This window comes from Plecotus auritus (genome assembly GCF_963455305.1).
Source record: "Plecotus auritus genome assembly, chromosome: 5".
Lineage (NCBI taxonomy): Eukaryota > Metazoa > Chordata > Mammalia > Chiroptera > Vespertilionidae > Plecotus > Plecotus auritus.
This window is the reverse complement of record NC_137776.1, coordinates 110,393,310-110,400,438: the sequence shown is the minus strand read 5'-3', so window position 1 is coordinate 110,400,438 and position 7,129 is coordinate 110,393,310. Positions and strand designations below refer to the sequence as shown.

Genomic DNA, 7,129 nt, shown 5'->3' with positions numbered 1-7,129 from the left:
TAAAATAGAACCAGAGACATGGAAGCATGGAACAGATTGACGAATTTCAGAGGGAAGGTGGGAATGGGGGGATGGTGGGAGGGGATTAATTAACTGGGGAACTTATATGCATAACCCAGGGACACAGGCGATAGAGTGGTGAAGGCCTGGGAGGGGCAGGTACTGGGTGGAGGGGGTCAATGGGGAAAAGGCCCACAAGACATCTATAATACTTTCAACAATAAAGATAACTTAAAAATAAAATAAAATAAAATAAAATAAAATAAAATAAAATAGAATAAAATAATCTACTGAATACCTGTCTTGTAGGCCCAGACCTGGGATGGGGCCAGACTTTCCTGGTGGTTGCAGGCTGGATGGGGGAGCAGTGGCAATGAGACATGGCAGACAAAAAGGTCAAAGGGCAGAAATGAGGTGGCAGAGAGCACACAGGGGCCGACCAGGGGGGCAGAGGCTTCAGCAGAGGCACAGCCTCCAGGACAGGGTGAGCAGTGTGGGTGGCAGCGTTGCCAGTCCCTGCCCATGAGCAGAGCTGGCTTGTTTCTGTCCCGTCTGGTCCCCATCACATCTCATCATCTGGCTCACAGTCCTAGGACACGACCCTGGCACTTGGGCCACATCCTACCTGCAGAAAGGTTTTGTGTGGCCTGCACACTGATTGCAATGGCTTAGCGTCAGTTCCCAGGTAATCAGGAGGTGGGGTGGCTGGCCGTGTGGGCATCTTTCTCCCAAGGCCATGGCTAGCTCTCACCTCAGACTGCAAGGCGCCACCTGGGCCTTGTGGATAGCTCTGCCATGGGATGAGCAGAGGCGCCATGTCCCTCCAGTCCTGAGCATTCCACTGCGAGGGAGAGGCCCTCCAGATCTCTTTCCTTGGCATGGAGGCATCGGGGATTGGGCAGTCCTCCAGCTGGTGCTGAATCAGGCCGGCCCATATGAGTCCTCCCCATGTGTCACATGGGACATCAATCACAGTAAATGACGCCAGTGATGAGGGGCCCCTGCAGATGACGTGGGGCACAGAGAATGAATGAGCGAGAAGTGATCTTTGCTGTTCTCAGCCACCGTGATCTGGGCCTGCTTTTACTGTAGCAGAACCAAACGATCCTGACTGCTAGAGACATTGCACATGAGAATCTGGACCTCTGGTTTTCTAGAAAAAATTAGGGGCTCTGGCCACATGAGGCTCAAGCTTCCACATGGCAGCTAGTGGATGGGCCGAGCCACGGCTTTATTTGGGGGCAAGGCCTCTCCACTTTGCCTGCTTGTCCTTGTGCGTTCACTCACTCATGTGACCACTCTGACATTGGTATTTGCTGCCCCAGGGGCCTCTCAGGGCCTCTGTCTCTGAGTCTCACCACTGCCTTGAAATCCTATCCCAAGGAGAGTTTCTGAGACTCAGCCACCTGGTGTATGAGGCACTGCTGCCCGCTAGGGACCTTTGTATCCAATACGGGGCACGAAGCTTAGGAATGGTAGGTGTTCATAATGCATTTGCTGACTCACAAACCCCTACACTCATGGAATGACATTGTCAGCGGGTGGGAGCTGCCCCCACATGGAAGTCTGCCCACTCTCATGGCCATCCACTCCATTTCTTTCTGCCAGGCCATGCTCAGAAGAAGGTGGTAGGGGCCTGGAGAAGGAAGCCAGTGAAGCTCAGAGAGGGGAGGTAACCTGGTCAAAGTCACACAGCTCGTGAAGGGCAGATGTGGCTGGCCTAAAGCCAGTGCCCACATTAGCTCACAGGGTTTTCTCATGTGGCTTCTCAGAGAGAAATCAAGCTCTCTTGCTTCTCTACTACTTTCCTCAAAGGTCATCAGGCTTCCGAGGGTCTTCAAAGAATAGTGAGTCTTCCTCATCTCCAGAAGAGATATCACCTTGTACACTGCCACCAAGTGGCACATGTCCCACTCTTTCAGGGGTGCTCACTCCGCTTTGGGGAGCCTACTTCATTACACTTCCATCCTAACATTTCTGAAAAAAAAAAGAAAAGAAAAAAAAAAATCAGACCAAGAGAAGACACCTTTTTCAGGGCATCCATCTCAAACACACAGAAGCAATCAGTCCAGCCACCGAAACTCGCCCCGGATGGTCACTAGGTTCTCCATCACCACAACGCAAGCATTCCTCTGGAGCAGGTCCCAAGCCCGGAAGGCAGGGATGCTGACCCTCCTGTTCCTGTGAGGAAAACCGGGCTTAAAGATGTGGGGTGACTGCACCAGGATATACAGGGATCTGGGGGCAAATACTGGAGCTAAAGCTTCTACTTCCAAAGACAGCATTTCCTCTGCCTCTGGCCGGAGGAAGCATCTTTTCTACTCCTAGAAATTGGGAGGAAATGTTCACGCAGACCTGGATTCCATTATAGACTCTTCCATGAGACCTGGAGCCGATCCAGGGCCTCTCTGAGCCAGGGGTTCTTCGTGTGTAACATGGGGCAAGCTCACCGCATTCAATATGTGGGGGGATTAGTTATGACTGGATGCAGCTCAGGCAATGGTTAGTTATGACTACTAACTCACACCCAGGTCACTTCTAGAGCTGCTGGGCATAGAAGGTAGAGGCCAGCTGTGAAATCTAGGATTCCCCTCTGGACCTAGAATGAGCCTTTCCCATTCATCTGAAGAATTAAGATGGCAAAACTTGGGGAAACTTTTTCTTCCTTAACCTTCCTTCTTTGGGGATTAAAATATCCATCTGTTTATTTTGGAAGTGAGCATACCCCAGCGTAAGAGAAATATCGGTATGGAGGTTGGACTGGGAAAGGTGAAAGTCAAATCAGGCCCGTAAGCAGCCAGGTTGGCCAGGATGCTGAGCTTCCGTCCTTTCCTCCCTCCCCTTTCCTCTCTTCTTTCCTTCCTTCTTCTCTCCCTCCCTCCCTACCTTTTTCTGATTTTTTTATTGTCTCAAAATATACATAGCATAAAATTTATCATTTAATCATTTTAAGTGTACAATTAAGTGATGGCATTAAGTATATTCACAATGTTATATAACTGTCACCACTATCTATCTCAAGAACGGATTTTCATTATTCCCAAAAGAAACATTTTAGCCTTTAAGCAACAACTCCCCATTCCCCCTCCACCAGACTGTAGTAACCTTTGCTCTACTCTCTGAATTTTCCTATTCTAGGAACTTCATCTAAGTAGAATCATACAATAGGTGGCCTTTTGTATCTGGCTTATTTTACATATCATGTCTTCAAGTTTCATCCATATGGTAGCATGTGTCAGAATTTCACTTCTTTTTATGGATGAATAATATTCTATTGTATGTATATATCATGTTTTGCTTATCCATTTATATGTTGATGGATATTTGGGTTGTTTCTACCTTTTGGTTATAAATAATGCTGCTATGAACACAGTGGACAAGCATCTGTTTGAATCCCTGCTTTCAATTTTTTGAGGTATATACTTAGGAGTGGGATTACTGAGACACATGGTAATTCTATGCTTAATGCTTTCAGGAGCAATTATAATCTTTTTTTTTTTTATAGCAACAGGACCATTTTACTTTCCCATCAGCGATGTGTGATAGTTCCAATTTCTCCACATCCTCAATAACACTTTTTAAAAATATATATATTTTTATTGATTTCAGAAAGGAAAGGAGAGGGAGATAGAGATATGAACATCAATGATGAGAGAGAATCATTGACCAGCTGCCTCCTGCACACCTCCTACCAGGGACCAAGTCCGAAACCTGGGCATGTGCCCTTAACTGGAATCAAACCCAGGACCCTTCAATCCGTAGGCCGACACTCTATCCATTGAGCCAAACCAGCTAGGGCAACACTTGTAATTTTTTCCTTGAACAAAACAAAACAAAACAAAACAAAACAATAGCCATCCTAGCAGGTATGAGGTGGTATCTGGTTGTGGTTTTGACTTGAATTTTCCTATCTAATGACTGATAATATCGAGCATCTTTCTATGTGCTTGTTGGCCATTTGAATATCTTCTTTGAAAAAAAAATGTCTGCTCAATTCTTTGTCCTTTTTGTATTGTATTATTTGATTTTCACTGTGGAGTGGTAGTAGTTATTTATTTATTTTGTTATTAATTAATTCCTAACCGAATATATTATTTGCAAATATTTTCTCCCATCCTGTGGGTTTTATGTTCACTCTCCTGAGTGTATCCTCTGATGCGTAAAAGTTCTTAATTTTTTTTTCATCATTAGGAGAGAATTTTATTTTACAAGTGTCATCTTAAACTGCAAGAATGTCCATTAAACATCACAATTACACATGCCAAAGGAGAAGCCTTGTTGTCCAAATGCCCACTTAACCCACCCAAACTTCTCAAACCCACCCTTTGTGGACCTTCTATACCGCCCTTTTTAAAAGTGTGGTTTTTTTTTTCTCTTTTTAAACAAGAGAAAGTAGACAGATACAGGTTGGTAAATGCTAACTGTCCATATTCACAGAGACACAGTGTAACCTCTGAGCCCAGTACACAGAGGAAGGAGGAAAAAGCTAGAATTCTGTGCTCTCCTACCCAGGGCCAGCACCCTCCAGCTTCCAGCAGACCTAAGGGAGCAGAAGGGTTTTCTTTTTTCTTTTTTTCCCTGCAGAGCACAGTGGTGTTGACTCCATAAAGCTTTGGTTGAGACAGGGATGGGTAACAATGAATTTGGAACAGAAAGGGGCAGGTATTCTTTCCCCACTGTATTCTGCTCAAGGTACATCCCCTTCTCCCCTCTCCCCTCCCCCCCAGTCCCTCCCCCCTCCACCCCCTCCGCCTGCTCCCAAAGGTGAGAACCATGGTGTAAAAAAGAGAAAAGAGACCTAAAATACAGGGCAACTGAGCACAAGAGGAAAAAACAGACGGCAACTTGCTCCCAGGGACTAGAGAAAATTTGAAAAGGATCCATCAGTGTTCCATTAGTCATCTCCTCCTTCATCTTCCTCTCCTTCCTCCCCCTTGTCATCATCTTTATCTTCTTCACCTTTATCCTCATCCCCTTCTTCATCAATATCTTCCAACCCTTCCTCTTCATCATCATCATCATCATCTCCTTCTCCTTCCTCTTTTTTATCATCCATGTCAGGAAGGAAGTAGTACTGTAATGGATTTGGCCAAATGTCATCTTTAATGACTTCTCCTAACTCATCTGCACCCGCCTAAGAATGGTCAGTAAACCAGGTAAAGGAGCTCTCTGGTTCCTCATGCTGCCCCTCCCTACTGGCTTTATTCTGTGTTTGACTTGAACATTTCGTCAAATCCTTTCCAGATTTTCATTTGATTTCAGTGGACTTTGAAGATGCGTCACCACTCCCATCCAGATAAAATTCTTTAGAGAGAACTTTATTTTTGAAGTAAGGATTTTCATCAAAATAAAAATCTCTTCTATGACCTGATTTAATATCTTCAAATTCTGTCACTTCAACTCTTGTCAAATAATGCAGTGCCTCTTCCCCCTCTTCCCCAAGCAGTGCAGACACTTGTGGGTGGTTGACAAATGTTGTTACCCCAAAATTTTGGATTTTGGGGATCAATTCTGACATCTTCTGAAAAAATGATTGGCGGAGTTTGTTATATTTCTGTTCTCTTTCAAAATCTCCTCACTGGCTTGTTCATTAAGTCTGTCTATTTTGTTTTGTACTTTATCAATATGTTCAACTGCTTTTTGCTATTCTTTTTCTTCCTTTGGCAAGTCCTGAGGGGTTGACTTCTCCTGCTTGGGGGCAGGAGGCAGTTTTGGTTTCTCCGTTTGAAGTGGGAGTGAAGACAGGTGTTTGGGGGCCATGCTGTGAGGAAAGTCCGAGAACCAGACCAAAGGGAAGTTGCAAGGCGAAAAGAAGCTCTGAGAACTGACTTGATTTTGACAAGTACAATTTATTAGCTGTGCTTTGGTGTCATACTCCCTGCCCCCCAAATCATTGCCAAATCCAATGTCATGAAGATTACCCTTTATGTTTTCTTCATTAGGAGAGAATTTTATTTTACAAGTGTCTAAGAGACTTCTGAGAGTTTTAAGTTCTTATGCGTAATTTTTAATATATTTTGAGTTAATTTTTCTCTATTGTTTTTCTATAGCTATTGTTCTCATTTGGGTTTAATTTGCGCTTTTTTTCTAGTTCCTAAGATATATACGTAGGTTATTAATTTGAGATTTTTTTTAATGTATGTATTTACTGCTATAAAGTTTCCTTTAGGACTGCTTTCTCTGTGTCCCATAAGTTTTGGTATGCTGTATTTTTGTTTTTATTTATCTCAAGATGTTTTCTCAATTTCCTAGGTTTTATTTTCCTTTTTTAAAATGTATTTTCTTTATTGATTAAGGTATTACATATGTGTCCTAATCCCCCCCATTCTCCGCCCACCCCCCCCCCCCCCCGCTCATGCCTTCACCCCCCCCTAGTGTCTGTGTCCATTGGTTATGCTTATATGCATGTATACAAGTCTTTTGGTTGATCTCTCCCCCTCCCCACCTCCCCTGCCTTCCCTCTGAGGTTTGACGGTCATCAGACAAAGTTTCTTTTCTCACACAAGAAATGAAACTAGAAATCAATAACAAAAGAAAAACTAGAAAATTCACAAATATGTGAAAAATAAACAACACTACTAATCAACCAATGCATCAAGTGTCTAGTGATTCAGCTGGGAAGACTCCAAGGGTTTTATGTGAATCAAATGGCTAAGAGCTATCATAGCTGGGACATGAGGGTCACTTATAAGAACAGGGCATTTTCACTCTGTCAGCAGTGCTTGGATGCCTGGGGCACAGTCCCAGTGGGGACTGTCAACTGGAGTGCTCATTCATGGCCACCTGCATGGCTTGGGCTTCCCCCCAGCATGGTGGCCTCAAAGTAATGAGACTTCTCACATGTCAGGCTAGGGCGCCAAGGATGAGTGTTCCAACAATTACAATGAAATGTCACTGCTTTCTGTGGCTCAGCCTCAGAAGTCACAGTGTCACTTACCTTTATCCTTGGTCAAAACAGCCACAGACCACCCAGACTCAAAGAGGGGACACAGATCCATCTCTTGATGTAGGACTGTCAGAAAGTATGCAGCCACATTTAAAATAGAAGTTGCATTCTTTGCAGTGGTACCAGCTTCCTGATGGGGCTACCCAGCTGCAAGACAGGAAAGTGTGCAGTGGCCCCACTCAG

General features: G+C 44.4%; 1 pseudogene across 1 annotated transcript; it reads right to left on the bottom strand.

The window, feature by feature from the left end:
- Positions 1 to 4,894: 4,894 nt before the first annotated feature.
- Positions 4,895 to 5,760, bottom strand: LOC308248011 (protein SET-like; annotated as a pseudogene). Its single transcript has one exon. The product of its transcript is annotated as a protein SET-like (transcript).
- Between the last annotated feature and the right edge of the window lie 1,369 nt (positions 5,761 to 7,129).